The sequence below is a fragment of the Grus americana genome, chromosome 6 (genome assembly GCF_028858705.1).
Source record: "Grus americana isolate bGruAme1 chromosome 6, bGruAme1.mat, whole genome shotgun sequence".
NCBI lineage: Eukaryota > Metazoa > Chordata > Aves > Gruiformes > Gruidae > Grus > Grus americana.
Genome location: NC_072857.1, coordinates 1596598 through 1613583, shown reverse-complemented (window position 1 = coordinate 1613583; position 16986 = coordinate 1596598). Strand labels below are relative to the sequence as shown.

At 47.9% G+C, this 16986-nt stretch overlaps 1 protein-coding gene across 1 annotated transcript in view; it reads left to right on the top strand.

Annotated features, from left to right (window-relative positions):
- Window positions 1-16986, top strand: part of GALNT13 (polypeptide N-acetylgalactosaminyltransferase 13) — a 136209-nt gene that overhangs the window by 52516 nt on the left and 66707 nt on the right. The gene's annotated exons all lie outside the window — the stretch shown is intronic.

Here is a 16986-nt window from a genome sequence, read left to right as displayed (position 1 = left end):
TGCCGCCGGACTGCGCGGGGTCCCTGGGGCCGGGGGAGCCCAGACGACGGCAAAGTGCTGAGCTCTGCTGCTCCAGAGCAGCCGTGCGGGAGGCGTCCCTGGCACATGCAGCGACTCCCAGTCTTGGCCTGGTTTAAGGTTGAGACGTTGGAAAAGTGGCTGATTGCCTTTTTCTCGGTGATGTCCTCTTCCTGCTCCCAGGGGTGTCTAGTCTCTGCTGTACACCAAAAGCGATGTGTTTGACTTCCCACACCCTGTCTTCGATGAAAGCAAAACCTCAGCTTCCCCACTAGTCCTGCGCTGAGCAGGTTTTATGACTTCCAGCTGTGGTCTAGCCCTAAATGCAAAGTGGTGTCTCCTGGTGAGGTTTCCCACTGCCTTTATATCTTTACTAGAATTATTTAGATTTGTGTGTTATTATGTCCATGTCACAAATGAACGTCTACAAATAGACGTAAGAATTCCGATAAGAAACAGACAGCCCAAGAGAAAGAGTCTTGTTGTAACGTGTTGTTCTAGAAATTCATTCTTCAGTTATGCTACCATCCGTTTCTTGGCAAATCCATTGGGAAGAGAGCAGTGAAAGGGAAGTAGTACGCTAACACGGTAGCTTTTTCGTTGTTGTGGGGTGTGTATGTATATTGTAATCTATTTTATACATACTGTATGGAAAATACATATCGTATATGTATAAAATTAAACCATTCCCATTCTGTTCCTGTTCTGACCTTCCTCATTCCTTTTCCCTCCTCGATCCTGGCTGTGCTTTTTGTGCACGGGGGCAATTTTATCCCGTCCTCTTGAGGTGGGTGTACAGGTTTCTCTTGCTTTGCTAAGGCTGCCGCTGTCTACACAGGGGTTTGCGTGTACTTCTGGGAGTCAGTCGACAGTGTGCAAACTTGGAGTAAGGATCAAAGACGTTCGTCAGTCGTTTTCACTCTCCTCCACAGCTCGGTTCTCGTATCCCACGGCGGCAGTGAGTGCCCAGGCTCTTGCTGTTTGGGAGCGTTGCTGCTCTGGTACCTCCAAATGATCAAAGCAGTGCTGTGGCAAACGGGGCAGGGGGTGTAAATGGCATCAGAGGCTGAATAAGAAACACATATTGAAGGGGGGGAAAAATGTGAGAGAATCTCGGGTTTTTTGACGTTAGCACATGAAAGAGCTCCTGAAACCTGTTCCGACTTTTTGTTTCTGATTCATTGTTTGATGACTGCGAGCTAATTCTGGATTTACACTGCAACCGCAGTGCTTGTGTTTGTAAGATGAGGGAGATTTTTTTCTTAAGGAAAAATGTTAGATTTCTAAAAAATAAAGTTTCATTTTATGAGCTGCCGGAAGATGGGGAAGGCTGGGTCGGTTTCTGGCTGATGAGAAATTCCCTTTACAGTTTTGTGAAATACGGCGCCTGTCTCTCGTCTCGTCCTTCCCCAAACAGCGATGGTGTGAGTAGACCCCAGGTGATGCCCCGGCCTCCAAAGTCGATGAGCGTTTGCTCTGACTTGCATAGGAATGAGTTCTCTCACTGGGACACCACAGAATCCTCCTCCGGTCGCTGTAACGAAACAGTATGGCTGAATCCCACGGCATCCGCGCCTCTCGGTTCACGTTGTGGTTCCGGCTGATGAACGTGACCAGCAGTTTAACTTGCTTCCCCTTACGTCTGGTGTTGTGTACCAGAGGATGTCCCTCGATTGCCTGAGTTCTGTTGGCAATGACCGACTTGAAGGTTTTAATCAGTGTCAGGTCTAATTTGAAGTAGTTATTGATTAAACTTTAAACCCAATTTAATTCAACATAGAAATGTTTAATTTTATTTCCAAGTATTTTCTCCGGCAAGGGAAGAAATCCATCTTCAATCTTTTCTGGATGAGTGAGGTTGCAAGTGCTATTCTACAAATTGCTAAACCATTATAATTGGATTTTCTTATCATTGAAATATAGGTTGAAGTTAGCCGTTGCGTTGTCTTTGTGTGTGTGTATATGTGCTTACGGGCATGCATTTCTGATCAGAAACAAACTCTCATTACGATTTTCTGAATAGCAATCGCAGCTTAAACTCGGTGCCATAGTTTTGTGTTGGCTTCTTCAAAGCAAAAGCCTTGGCGTGTGGTCCCAGGGTGGGGAACAGGCTCTGGAAGACGTAGCGTAGAAGTGGCAGCCACTGCTGGTGCAAATTTCTGTTGTGAAACATCTGTGAAAATCCTTTGGTGCCTCCAACTCAGTGTTAACGCAGCAGGAAGCTTTGAGTAGGTGTTTTGGTTTTTTTTTTTTTTGGTGAGACCACTGTTTGTTCTTTGTGCAATTTAGCCCTGATAAGCGAGGATAAATTGCTTTATTTTGTGATGTTCGCATCGAATGCATTTGTCTTGCACCAGAAAGGGTTGTATTAGTTCTTTTCCCAGCTCTCAGTTGTGGTGGTTAAAGTACGTACGAGTTCCTTTGTTGCCAGGTTTATCTGCTTACAGCTTCATATAATTAAAAGCTAATTTATTTTTAAAGATTTGACTGTGTATATACAGTTACGCTTAGAGAAACTATCACCCGCCCATGAACAAGAAAGCTCAGGGAGAAATCAGTAATTAGTTTTGGCTAGCAATTACTTTGAAATGACAGTTTAGAAATTATTCTTTCTCGTTGGGGGGGAAACCACCCAGGGTGACTGCCAGTAGGGAGAGAAAGTGCATACAGGTAATCTGTATGAGATCAAAGCCAATTCCCTACGTAGAAATTAGCTAAAGGCTGTTAAGATGAAAAAAAAGGAAAAGTAATTCTCTGGCAATGAGAAAAATATGCTCATGAGTCAACAGATGGCTTCTAAACTGGTTTTGTGAGTCTTTCATCTGTACTCTCATCTAACAAAAGGAACAATTAAAATGTGTTGCTGTTTCTCCTGTAGAAGTCGGGGTTTGATTCTGTTCTTGCTCTCAGCGCTGTTGTAGCCGCGTCACGCTGGCCCCTGTTAGCACTGGTAGCTGGAGCACAGGCAGCACCTCTCTCGAGAGTACGCCTCGATTCAAATCAGCTTAGCTGAGCTCCGGAAGGGAGAGCAGATCTTGTTGGTCACGTTTCCTGATAAACGTAAGTGGGCGTTTGCAAAGCGTGTCCTCGCTGTGGAGCACCTGGGTATGTTTGGGGAAATTCCGCTTAGAATATCTTTTCTCACCATTTGGTAGCTGGTGTTTCTGAAGGCAATGTGATGAACCACAGTAACGTACCAGGTGTTTTATTCATGGCTCGTGTTGTGGCCATGCCCACTGAAGCCTCATAAGGTCAGCTGTAACTCAGGAAATCCTTACGGCCCTTCCTTTACCGCCTTGCCGTCCGACGGACTTCTAATTGTGAAACCCGCAAACTGCCAAAGCGATAGCAACCGCCACGAGATTCTTACACGCAGGGTGGCTCCCGAAATTCAGGATGTGCTGCTGTCGTAGCTTTGATAGAGGCTAACTGGCGCAAGGAAACCCCTGGTCTCTGCTCCAGACCTGCTGGACCTTGTCTTCACAGGTGGACTTTGGGTCGCTGCCGGGAGCCACGCTCAGGACAGACCGGCAGCTTGCTTTGCTTTACACCGTTACTGTGCAGCAAGAAATGCTGCTCTTCACGTTACTCAATCAGATTGGCAGTTACTTATTCGTGGTCTGAACTAGGAATGAGCAAGGCGTAGGTAAGAATATTATCTATACGTACACGTGTGCGCCAAGTGAAGCCTGTGTGTGTGTGGCAGAACAGCCGCGGGTGCAAAGGGATGGTGTTGGGTTCAAACGCCATCAGCAAAGCACCCATGTGTAAGAAGAGAAGAAAACGTGAATGCTCAGTAGAGGAACACTTGTACAACTCATTGAAATGGAAGTGGCTTGCTCTCAACCTGGAGATGGATTAAACTTCTCCACATCTGGAGGGGGTAGCAAAGGAGCAGAAATGCTGGTAGGGAGAAGGGATTGCGTCTGGCGGTTGGGTAAGTGCCAGGTTAGTTCTTTATACTTAGTACTGGCACGCACTTGTAGACGTTTGCAGGCATGAATGTAGACATTCATGCACAAGAATCTTTGAGGATGTCCTTCATTCAGAGAACTTCCAAAGACTTTGACTTCCAGACAGATAAACCTACCTACATGTTGGCATGCTGTTTCATGTGGTCTCTAGTCTGCTTTGGAGTAGGGCAGTTAATATGAGGCGGTAAAGTATATACATTATACTAAGTATAAAAAATGATTTTATTTATAGAAAAATTGATCTAAAGAAGAAATTTTTATTTCCTTTATTTATGGCTTCAAGTGACTTTGAATACTAGTAAATGCTTAAACAGTTCATATAAAAGAAAGGATAACATCAGTGGTGTTTGGCACGTATTGCTCTCTCTTTTTTTTTTTCTTTTTTTTCTTTTTTTTCTTTTTTCTTTTTTTTCTTTTTTTTTTTTCCCTAGTAGTGAATTTTCAGGCTGCTTTGGAAGCCAGCCCTGATGGGATCTCACCTCCTTCCCAGGGAGCCTGCAGGACAGCTGGCATGCACCTTTCCCCCAGACCTTTGAAAATGGGGATGGTGAGGGTGCTTAATTGAAGATTTTGATTTGCACGGCTTCTTTATCTTTTAAAAACATATGGCTGTTTCACAGTTTTAAAGTACGCCAAGGTTATCCACACTGCAAGGATAAGCGCGTTCCTAGTTTTCCCGGGTATACCCTCAATACTGTAACAACGATAGGTTAAACTCGTAGGTATTTAGTCCTCGTGTAGGGTGCGCTTTGGGGAAATCTGTGGTATTTAAACACAAAGGATGCGTATTTCTGTTAAACCACTCTTGTATCGGTTCTGTTTTTCCCTCGGCCGCTCATCCCGGGGCAGCTCCCCGTGTACCCGCAGGCGGATCCTGACCCTCGCTGGCAGCAGAGTGCCCCCCGTGATGCGGCTGTAACTCAATTTGCTGATTTCATAGTGCAAGGCTGTTGGAGCGTGAAATTGCTTCCTTCGTGTAGAGCCAGCCCCTTTGCCTGGCAAGTCAAGGCTCAGAAACGGGTGGTTGCTGTGATTGCTGCTGTTGGCCCTACCACTTGGTGCGAGGAACGAAATTCAGCCTTTGTATGTGCCTGAAAGGGGAACGTGGGAATGACTGTCCAGATTCAACTGGGAAGCGAGAAGAGCCTGCAAAATCATATTCAGCAGCCAGAAACAAACTAACCACAGTTTCTTTACTAAAACAAGAGTCCTTAATGAATAAACCATGTCGTTATCCTTTTTTATTTCTGTTTTTCCAAAGGAGGGGCAGTGAGACAAGCAAATGCCATCTCAGCCTTGCAGCCGGGTAGATGATGCTTCTGCAGCCAGATCAGCAACGCGAGCTCATTTCTGCAGGCAGCTGAGCAGTGAGCATGGGCGGGCAGAGCATTACGCATCGTGGTTCAGTTTTTCTCTGCCTTACAGCTCTTGACTTGCTTTGTACTACAGTGCTAATCCTCGTGAATTTAGCAAACGAGCTGACCGGCCGTTCGTTGGGACAGAAGGTGGGTGTGCGTGGAGGAGAGCACAGGAGCAGTGATCTGCAGAATTTTGGCCCTTCACTGAGGCTCCAGAGCGGTGTGAAAGCAGAAGCATGGGAAAATTACTTCCTTGTTTCTTCTCTACTTGATTGCAGATGTGAGTGAGAGACTTGGGCATTCAAAGTTAATATTTGCAAAAATATTTTGAAAAATATTTTAGCAAGTAGGAGAAGTTTGAGGTTATCTTGGCGAATTGCAAGGAAGATTCAGTGATGAAATAATAAAAAATGGCACTGGAAATGGAATAATGTTAATGATAAAAAACCATCAAAGAAAGCCTTATGTGATCTGTAATTTCCATTACAAGTCTTTTGGTTTTTGTTGGAAAAAGTGGAGAGAGTACAAAGGGACATCCTCTGAAAAAGAAATAGTCCCCTCTACGCTTTGTTGTTTGCTTTTAATAATACGACGCTGTATCATTGTGTTCTCCGTCAAACATAAAAGGAACTTTGAGCGTTTAGCAAATGACTGCTGAAGTAACTTCTAAAGCATTAAAATGGAGTTTGGGGTTGGAAACCCCCGAGGAAGAGTTGATATTCAAGGCGATACCCAAAGCTTTACCAACAGTGATAGCCGAAGGTGTGAGTGAAGGGTCTTTGCTCCTACAAAGTGCAAACCTATTTATACTCTGTAATGAAACACCAGAGAACAATTTTTGTAGGCTATTTTCACATCTATCATCTGCTGGCTATAAAAACTAGTTAGCTTTGCAGTATTTTGATACAGTAAAATTCAGTAAGACAATGTAGTTACAGTTCTACTTTCCTCTCAGCAAAATAAATTCCAGTTCAATTATTTTTTTTATTTACCTTTCATTTGCATTAATTTCAGTTTAAAACGTGATCTGGTGCCATCTAAGTGGGTTTATTGAAAGTCGGGTTGAAAGCTGCGCGCACTGAAATGCTGCAGCGGAGTCTGTTGGGGGATAACACGTTATTTCTCTGGGCGGAGAGCGACGGTGCTCCCTGGAGCCGTCGGACACGGGCTCTTCTGCAGCCCCTGCAGAGCCCAGAGCCACGCGTGGCGGTGGCAGAGTGGGGACACAACCGGTCGAGCTTAAATTAATGCTCTTCTGGCAGGGAATTCCAACGCTCAAGTCTTTCCTTCGTTTCATAATACCATACTATATAGTTCATTTTCGTGCTTTCGATTTCCTGAAGTAACTCATGGATTTTATTTAAAGTAGGTTGGAGGAGACTCTTTCAGGCAGTAGGGTTCTGGTGGTGCAGGGGTTATCGCTTACTCTAGAAATAAATTACGCCTTACTGGGGGTAGTTCACTTACACTCCAACGTGGGATTTTTTTAGACAGCGAAACCAGAACCCGAACCAAGTGCTGGTGATGTGCACGGGGCACAATCACCAGTTTGAAGGGAGGGTTTGTGACATGGAAGTGTTCTCCCGGTGGGGTTGTCCGTAGTGGTGCTGGCCTGGGAGGGGGCTGCGGGGTGTCCGGAAGGGTCTGGCGGCCGGTGTCACGCCGGGCTGCTCTGGCTCCACGGCAGGTGCCCGGGTTCCACAGCCGTGCTGGCAGAGAGATGGGGATTTTGTTGCCGTTCTTTGTGGAGGGAAACCAGAAAAGGCCTTCTGTTGCTACTGGACATTGACCATGCTGTTGTTTTGCTGGAATATTTTTAAAAATTGAGTGCACCTTTCCTTCTGGTTTTAAATCCTGTTCAAGATTAGAGTAGGACGGAAATACTTGGAGTGTTTCTGAGAATACCAAAGCTATCCCGCCGGAATAACACGATATACAAGTGCGCTCTCGGAGGCACACAGCAGAGCACAAATAATCTGTGCTATTAGCATAGAATAAAGCATGATAACGAGCCTTGGCGTGTAATCAATACTCACTGATACGGTTTGGCACCTGGTGAGGTATCTGACCGCAGCGGTGGCGGGGTCTAGAGGGAGGTAAGGAAACATGACTGGCTGCCAGCTTCACTGAGCAGCGCTGTGTCCATCTCTGCAACGGTGGATAAAACCCGAGCCCCAAGACCGTGCACGCTGACGTGTGCTCTCAGGGGGTAGTGAGAAATGGCGGGTTTCAGGCTTTCTGCATCTCACCGGAACAAGAGGTACGCCTGAATTCCAGCTCTCGCACCGCGAAGCTGTGGGGTGACGTTGGAGAAGTGGAGTGAGGGAACGCAGGGGAGATGCCCAAGATGCTCACGTTGGTGATGGGTGCTGATGGGGAGCTCTTGGGCTGTTCCTGAGTGTTTCTTGAGGGCACCCAGGGGCTCAGGAGATGGGGCTGACTGCTGGAGACGTGCCTCGCGGGGCAGGAAGGCACGTGGCTGCACGGGGACGGCGCGTGCAAGGTCCCAGGGACGGCTTCTTCCTGCGCCTTGAGCTGTGGTTTGTCCTATGGCAAAACCGGTGTCGCTGCGGGATTCTGCGGAGCTTTCTGGGAGGGGAAAGGTGTTTTTCTTGAGTTGGCAGCCTCGGGGTTTTGAATTGCCGTGGGAGCGGAGTGTCACGGGAAATGCAGCGCTACAAAGCAGCTAAGCCACGCCAGCCATCAGCTGCGAGATTCAAACACCAAAATAACCCAGAAGTAGTCTGTCATGACAAGCAGTTTCATAATCTTTTCCAGGCGGTATCTTGCCATCTGTTTTCATTGGAAGGTGCTGGCAGGGGGAAGGAGGATGAAGGATGGTGACAGGCAATGACCAGTGGTGCGGCGGGGTCTACCCTTGTCCGGTCCCTGATCCTTTCCGGTCATCACTCCATTTGCTTTGCAGAGAAAACATCTAATTTTGGAAGGCTTTTGACAGCGTGGTATAGCTGAGCTGGAGTGCTTTGTCTCTGGGACAGCTCTCAGGAGGAAGTCCCTGAGCTCGGAGGCATCAGGGCACAGTTAAGGTTGTCCAACACCCACCACTCCCGTGCTCCAGCTGAGGTTGTCTTCGTGGCGCAGCGCTCCCGCACCGCCCTGCCTCCAGCTGCTGCCCTGCCAGCTCTGCCGCTGGGGACCGAGCGCCCGACGTTCAAAATTTTGTCTGTAACTTGTCCTGTAAGTACTTGACTTTCCTGCAGCTCATTTGAGACCTGGTAAACGTTTTTTCGAAGAATCGGCATGTGAGATATTGTTCCAAATAAGAACACAGTTACATCCATGGAGTTGTTTCCGTCCATGCGATAAGCTGTTTAAAGGTGAACTCTTCCATTTTCTGTAAAATTACTTGAGCATTCTTCAAAAATAACACATGTGGATGTGATGCTAAATTAAGACGCTAAAACAACGGCAAGGTATAAAGTTCACTGGAAGGTAATTATACCTATGAAAAGATAAATTGATTTCATTTGCTTTATAGCTTCTGGTGTTTTGACAGTTTGCTTAACTGCAGTGTTGGCATTTTTAACAGGCACTTTTGCAGAGGATATTGGTGCATAACGGTAAATTCATCACTGCTGCTTACACCACGCTTTGCTATGGGTCTTTATGTGCAGCACTGTGAAATGAGGAGCGAGCTTTCCTCGCGCCTTGATGCTGCTTCCCGTTTATGAGCTGTGACCTTGCACCGTGCCTAACCGCTGACGGTGGAGGCGGGGTGCGGGTACGAGGGACGGTGGCTGCCTTGGACCCGAGGGGGGTTTGTGGTTGCATTAGCCGATGTCAGTGCTTAGAGCTCAGGAAATGTGATGCGCTGGGATCGTTGCTGCGGTGAGCTGCACATAGGAAGAAGTAGGTGCGTGCCCCACTCCCCAGCCACGCCGCCCTGGGGCGGACGGAAAAGCTCTGCTGTGTCCAGCAGCCCTCCCGAATCACCTCCCCGCACCGTGTTCCGCTCTCAGCCGGGAGTTGGTGAGGCATAGGAAATATTCAGGATGATCATATTAGCCGGAAAGAACTACGGCAGCAGGTTGTGATGTAATGTAGAAGGTTTTTAAACTGGACTGATTTTAAAATGCAAGAGTTCAACGGAGAAAGAGACAGGAGCTAAGCAGCAAAACAGAAACAAGTGCGAAAAGAGAATCGCATGTCACTAAGCTTGCTTACGTTTGAGATGTTGTCTACTTACTGTACATATTAATGCTTTTGCACAGTCATAGCTACTTAACAAGGCTGGAAATCATGGTTCCAGGGAATATCGTATTGCATCAGTCTGTTCAAGAACATGGTTCATCATAAATAGAAAATACCTTTCTGTGAGGAGAGAGACCTTACTATCCCACAGAGATGTGTTAAGGATTCATATGTGCATATTTGTAGTTCTTTATGTATGCATAGATAAATCAAACTATCCACATACATGCTTACATAAATATATATAACCCCATATACATTAGACGCTCAAATAACTATACTGCCACTGTTGCACATGTAATATTAATCAGACCGTAAACATGAATTAAAAGCAGAGGCAGAGATGCAGTGTGTGGCAAGTCAAGGGGTTATTAATTTGGGGCTGGGGAGCGGTGCGTTCACGCCTGTTCTCGTCCCATCTCTGCCCTTCAGTTCCACCGTCTCCAGTTACTGCAGCCTGCCCTCTTCCCAGTGTCTTGGTCTGCCTACACCTGCAATTCGGCATCCCCTCTCGGTATCCTGACCAACGGCTCCTCCGTTGCACTTGATTTCCAGGCCGTTCCATGTTTCTCTTACCCTAACGTGGCTCTGAACCTCCCCTACGACGCGCCTGCCTGGCCGCGCGTGGGAGCGAAGCCCATGGGGCACGTCGTTCTGCCCTTGCACACCCCTCAGCAGAGGTCCCGGTCCTGCAACAGACTGGTTCCAGTGCCTGAGCGTGCAGTAAGTCTGGTCGCACAGCGGGACCAAACCAGTGATCTGCGTTACCAGCCTTTTCTTTATGGGTGTTAATCCTCTGTGTTTTCACTAGAGCCAAGCAATGAAAGGTAATGGCTAAATAATTGTGAAAATCTCTCAAGTCATAGAAACTGCAAATATTTAATGCAGTTCTATATGTTCCCAAATGCATCATATAAAAAATACTAGATAATAAATTGTATATAACGGTTATATTCTCATTTTCCCCTCGAAATACTTTTCATGCATGATCTTTTGCCTTGAGTTGCTTCCTGGAGAGCTTCAACACAGTTCTGGAAAGGGTAAAATCACAGTGCGACCCTTCGCACTTACATAATTTGCACACAGCCGATGGGAAGGATGGTAAATAGGTAGAGTCTCACTCTGTTTCCATGTTATTATCTTGGAAAATGTGTTTTTCTCACATTTAAACAGCTGTATTTACTTCATGTGTATTCATAAAGTAACATCTGATGACTGCGTGAGAAAAACCCATGTTTCTGGGAAAGTATTTCCAGTGTCGGTGTATGTTGAACGATCAGTATGCATTGCAAATAGTGCAGGGGCGGCGGAGAGGGAGTCCTTGTCTTTGATAGCCTGTGAGTAGCAGATGACTTATTTATCGCTTCTTCAGCGCGTGGTGTATTTTTGAATTAGAAGAAATGTGGCGTGAGTCACTGTCCTCGTTTCGGTAAAGGGGCGTGAGAGGTGTTTATCTTCCGTGCACTGATAAACGCTTTGCAGCGAGCAGAGTGTGGGGCGGGCGTCTGTCTGGGGCTGACACCCCGGGGTGGGCGTGCTGCAAGGGCACAATGGAAATGGGCGGCCACGGAGCCTTCCCGGGGACGGGCATGGGGCGCCGTGAGCCCCCGGCCTGGGGACGTCACCCCTCTGCAGGATGTGCTCCACCAAGGTACTTAGCCCAGAAGGTGGTCCCTGGGTAGGTACCATGGGACGTAGCAGGGATGCAGGAGCTGACCTGCAGCGGGAGCCGCAGTCGTTGAGGGAAGCAGAGGAGCGAGAGCTCCGTTGGCACGCAGCAGCTCGTTGTGGCGGGGAAGGGGAGGTTTCGGTACACCGCATCTCTCCCGACCGTGCCCTTCTGGTCTTGCACCATCTCGAGCACCTCCCGGCCATCTGTGCGCTGCATTCCTTCGCTGACGGTGCAGAAAAACTGGCCGAGAGGTGGGCTTGGGGGCAGCTTGGTGGGGTGAATCAGCCCGTGAAGAGGTGTAATGAGCATCGGGTTTGGAGCGAGGTGGGGGAGCAGGGTACAAATTAGTCACGTTTGTACAGATTGTGATTGTTTTCCATTGCGCATCTTGTAAATGGCAATGGGAATTGCTTTAAGAGCAGGAATAGTGATTATACACCCACTGTATGGTCGTATTATTACTGATCTTTGTTGTTTAACTTTTAAAGTGAACCAAATGCTCACGAAAATTGCTTTGAGTGAGTTTAATGAAAACGAATCAATGTCTCGCTTCCACCAGAGAACAAAGGCACGTTGGTAAAAGCATAACCTTCCCAATCCAGAGGCGGTATTTCAGCTCTGTGCCTCCTTCCTTCATCTCCCTTGTCTTCAACTACCGAGCCGGACGCGGCAGGTTCCCCGTGGAGCAGTGCCGTTGCTGTTTGCTAGGAAATGCTGCAATGAGCCTTGAGTTTCTGCCCTGAGATGTTCCTGGTCTTGAAGGTGAGGTTAACATATTGCTGTCCCATGACACCTGGTGTTTGTCCTGCAACCAAAGTGGCCAGAATCAGCATATTGCCCAAATAACTGAGCTTGTCATAATCTATGTGGTCTCATGGCTTTACAGGGAGCCCAAGAGCTTGTACCTGTGTGATAGCTAAAACACAAATGTAAACAACCCAAAAAATACCTAAAAATCTCCACAGATCTCATTACTGGAGCCTCAGCTGGGATTGCGAGTGCCTGTTGTTCACAGTGCTGGTGCCTAGTTAACGTCTTGCCCTCAGCCTCTGTTTTGCAGAACCAACTCTTCGCTAGTGTAGATAGGTTTCCAGAAACTCCCAGAAAGCAGAAAAACAGTTAAATTTGCTGTGGAGCTGCTCCTGTTGGAGTGCCTGTCTGCTTGTCTGGCTCGCTGGTTTTCTGTGTGTTGTGGAGCTCGGCACAGGGCACAGCTTGCCATCCAGACTGGACTAAACGTTCCCCTTGCCGGGCTAAGTGCTGCAATAACGTCTAATAAACTAGGGGTGCGCAATGATCGAATGCTATACTATAGACAGACTACCAGCATTTACATTTTCTGCTGAAATCAAATGACCCAAATTAGAAAAAGCGACTTTAGTCTGTGATGAGCAGATGTGGTATTGGCAAATCCCCGCGCATCGCTTGGTGTACCTGGGGAACTATACGTGGCAGGCCTACGGAATGAACTGGTTTGGAATGGAATAATCCTCCTCCACAGAGGATAATCCCACCATGTAATTGTCTGTGAAACTAAGGAGGGACGTGCAGCAGAGTCTTTTGCTCTGGCTAGAGACAAATGTAATAAAAAGAATAAAAATTTCTTGCTTTATGGTACAGTATCTGATGTAGGGTCATTGTGGAAATTTTGAAGAAGGACATGTAGTAAAGATGCTGTTCATGGATTTTTATGACCAGATTTACAGTCATTTAGATTGGTCGGTCTGCTGCAAAACACAGGACACGCGACCTCTTCGTGAGCGTCCTCAGCTCATCCGGCCCCTACCTTCTCCGGGTACCGTAAGATGCCTTGGAGAGTAATGAGAGTGAAAACACTGAAGATCCTGGCAAATACTACATGCTGAGAAACATGCTGTTCCTTTATATTCCATGTGCACTGCAAAATCAGTGTTAAACTGCAACCAAGGAAATAGCCTTTTCTTCTTGTCTCATTTCACTACTGACGTGCATTTCTGAATATTGTAAAGCATAGTCTTGTGTAGTACTTCTTTTCCAATCGCCAAAATTTTATCTCTTTTTAATGTAATTAAAATGACCGTTGTGAAATAAGGGACAAGGAGAATTTATTCCAGCTTTGTATATACTTTGGAATAGAATGTTAAGCTCTGGAAAACAACTCGGAACATAAACAGTGCTGAGCTTTGTAAAACTGAGCCTGTGTGTTCTTCAGTCTTCGATATCTGACTTTCAGATACGAGACACCTTCCAAGGGAAGTTATGTGTCTGGGGAAAAATCTTACTGTGCCTTGGAAAGAAATAAATTCAAAATGTCCTTTTGCTGGACATGCTGTCCTGCTGGGCTCACCCTCTGCAGACACCTCTGGGTAAACAGAGGGTGTCGTCACGGGTGATTACTAGTGAAGGACTTTGATTTGTTTGTCCAAACTCTGGAATCTAACTTGTAATTGATGGGTAGTGGTATAATTAATTAGATACCTCAAGTCGTGAAGGTGGAATGGCTACCAGCAAACTTCAGTGGTCCTCAACAAATCGATGTCAAGACGTATGTGCATATATTTTTATATATATATGTATATATAGTCACTATTGGCATCAGACTTTCTGCTGTCAGGTCTAGTTATGAATGCCTTACACGTGTATATCTATCCACATATTACATATAGATGTGTGTACATATATATGTCATTGTGTACGTATATGTACACTGCGAACCTTGTACCTGTGCCACAGAAATCGGTGATATTCTGTGTTCTCTCCTCGCCTTGTGCTTTGAAAGCTGTGGTCACAATGTTGTTTTATTTATTTTTCTTTAAATGTCAGTGAGGCAGAAGAAGAGGTTAAAGAGAGTTTTGTTATGGTAGATGATGTTGAAGAAAGAACTGTGTGGACAAGCTGACTTTTCTTCAGGACCCTTATTCGTTTGCTCTCTTGGCCCCATAGAGAACTTTTCCGTAAGGAGGAGGCTGCTCCCGCACAAGCGCTGCGTTGGCTGGTGTGTTTTTCAGGTAACACAGACAGAAGTGATAGGCCATGGCTGTGTCACAGTCAGAGAACAGAGGGTACGGAAATGATACAATGACAGCCTGGTTTGGGTGGGAAGGGACCTCAAAGCCCACCCAGTTCCACCCCCTGCCATGGGCAGGGACACCCTCCACTAGCCCAGGTTGCCCAAAGCCCCATCCAACCTGGCCTTGAACACTGCCAGGGAGCCAGGGGCAGCCACAGCTTCTCTGGGCACCCTGTGCCAGGGCCTCAGCACCCTCACAGGGAAGGATTTCTGCCTCACATCCCATCTCCATCTCCCCTCCTGCAGCTTCAGGCCATTCCCCTTGGCCTGTCACTCCCTGCCCTTGTCACCAGCCCCTCTCCAGCTTTCCTGGAGCCCCTGCAGGGACTGGAAGGGGCTCTAAGGTCTCCCTGCAGCCTTCCCTTCTCCAGGCTGAACAACCCCAACTCTCTCAGCCTGTCTCCATAGCAGAGGTGCTCCAGCCCTTGCATCATCTCCGTGGCCTCCTCTGGACTCGCTCCAACAGCTCCGTGTCCTTCTTGTCCTGGGGACCCCTGAGCTGGACACAGCACTGCAGGGGGGTCTCACCAGAGTGGAGCAGAGGGGCAGAATCCCCTCCCTCGACCTGCTGGGGATGCAGCCCAGGACACGGTTGGCTTTCTGGGCTGGAAGTGCACATTGCTGGCTCATGTTGAGCTTCTCGTCCCCCAACACTCCCCCAAGTCCTTCTCCTCAGGGCTGCTCTCCATCCATTCTCGATCCAGCCTGTAGCTGTGCTTGGGATTGCCTGGACCCACGTGCGGGACCTTGCATTTGGCCTTGTTGAACTTCACGCAGTTCGTGTGGTCCCACCTCTCCAGCCTGTCCAGGTCCCTCTGGATGGCATCCCTTCCCTCCAGCGTGTTGACCCACCACACAGCTTGGTGTCATCGGCAAACTTGCTGAGGGTGCACTCGATCCTGCTGCCCATGTCTCAAAGGTGTTAAACAGCGCTGGTCTCAGTACCGACCCTGAGGAACGGTGCTTGTCACTGGTCTCCACGTGGACACAAATAACTTGCTAATTTAGAATTGTTCAGTGAAGCTTCAAATTTGTGGTATTGCAAAGAAGGTGCACGAAGAAGCTCAGTGTAATTTCTTCTCACTTTCTATGGTTTAATTTGCTAGTGCATGTGTGCCGCTGCTGCTGTGCGTACGTACACATTCACCTGTCCCTTCTGGAAGGGCTTTCCCGGACCGGGGTCACAGTGGGAACAGTAGAGCCAGAAAATCATACAGTAGTGAAATACCAAAAAAGTGCAAATTATTTTAAGCAACAGTAGTTCAGAATCCATACTAGGTGTGTTTAAGTGACCTGACTTGACCTGTGTTGACAGGCTGATGTAGGTGAGTTTGTATTTTGAAATGTGTCCAAGATCTGGAACAAATATGCAGCGTTTTGGGTTGTCTTTTGCAAATAGCTTTAATTTTTTAATAGCAAAATCAGCAAGGTTTGCTATCTGTTGCTCACTTTGCCTTAATTTCTACATTTTCCAGGAACAGGTGAAATTATTGACCTCTCGTTCTTCCATTGAATGGGCATATGGAGTGTTCTAGACAGTAGTAATTTTTTTCTTCTTCTTGAGAGACCACCCAAGACAGGAAGGTCTCAGATGCCGGCCTGCTTCAAACTGTAGAATTTGGGATCTGTCACAATAAAAGACTTATTTGACCTAACTGTAACTGCTCGATCCACTTGATATCAATGGCCCCATGTCCTGCGTGCAGCTAAGAGTTTCTGTGTGCCATGTCGGGGCATGTTGACACCGATTTCTTGGGGTACCAAGCAGGAGCGAGGGTCCGAGGGAGCTGTGAACGTGTGTGTTGGGTTTGTGTGGCAAGGTTTTGGTAGCGGGGGGGCTACAGGGGTGGCTTCTGTGAGAAGCTGCTAGAAGCTCTCCCTGTGTCTGATAGAGCCAATGCCAGCCGGCTCCAAGACGGACCCGCCGCTGGCCAAGGCCAAGCCCATCAGCGCCTCTGTGATAACATATTTAAGAAGAAGAAAAACACTTAGAGAGAGAGCTTTTGCAGCCGGAGAGAGGAGTGAGAAGATGTAAGAAACTCTGCAGACACCAAGGTCAGTGCAGAAGGAGGGGCAGGAGGTGCTCCAGGTGCCGGAGCAGAGATCCCCCTGCAGCCCGTGGTGAAGGCCATGGTGAAGCAGGCTGTCCCCCTGCAGCCCATGGAGGAAGGATGAGGGGGTGTAGAGATTCCCCCTGCAGCCCATGGAGGAAGGATGAGGGGGTGTAGAGATTCCCCCTGCAGCCCATGGAGGAAGGATGAGGGGGTGTAGAGATTCCACCTGCAGCCCATGGAGGAAGGATGAGGGGGTGTAGAGATTCCACCTGCAGCCCGTGGAGGAAGGATGAGGGGGTGTAGAGATTCCACCTGCAGCCCGTGGAGGAAGGATGAGGGGGTGTAGAGATTCCACCTGCAGCCCGTGGAGGAAGGATGAGGGGGTGTAGAGATTCCCCCTGCAGCCCGTGGAGGAAGGATGAGGGGGTGTAGAGATTCCCCCTGCAGCCCGTGGAGGAAGGATGAGGGGGTGTAGCGATTCCACCTGCAGCCTGTGGAGGACCCCACGCCGGAGCAGGGGGAGGCACCTGAAGGAGGCTGTGGCCTGTGGGAAGCCCACGCTGGAGCAAGTTCCAGGCCGGACCGTTGGACCCGTGAAGAGGGGAGCCCACGCCAGGGCAGGTTTGCTGGCAGGACTTGTGACCCCGTG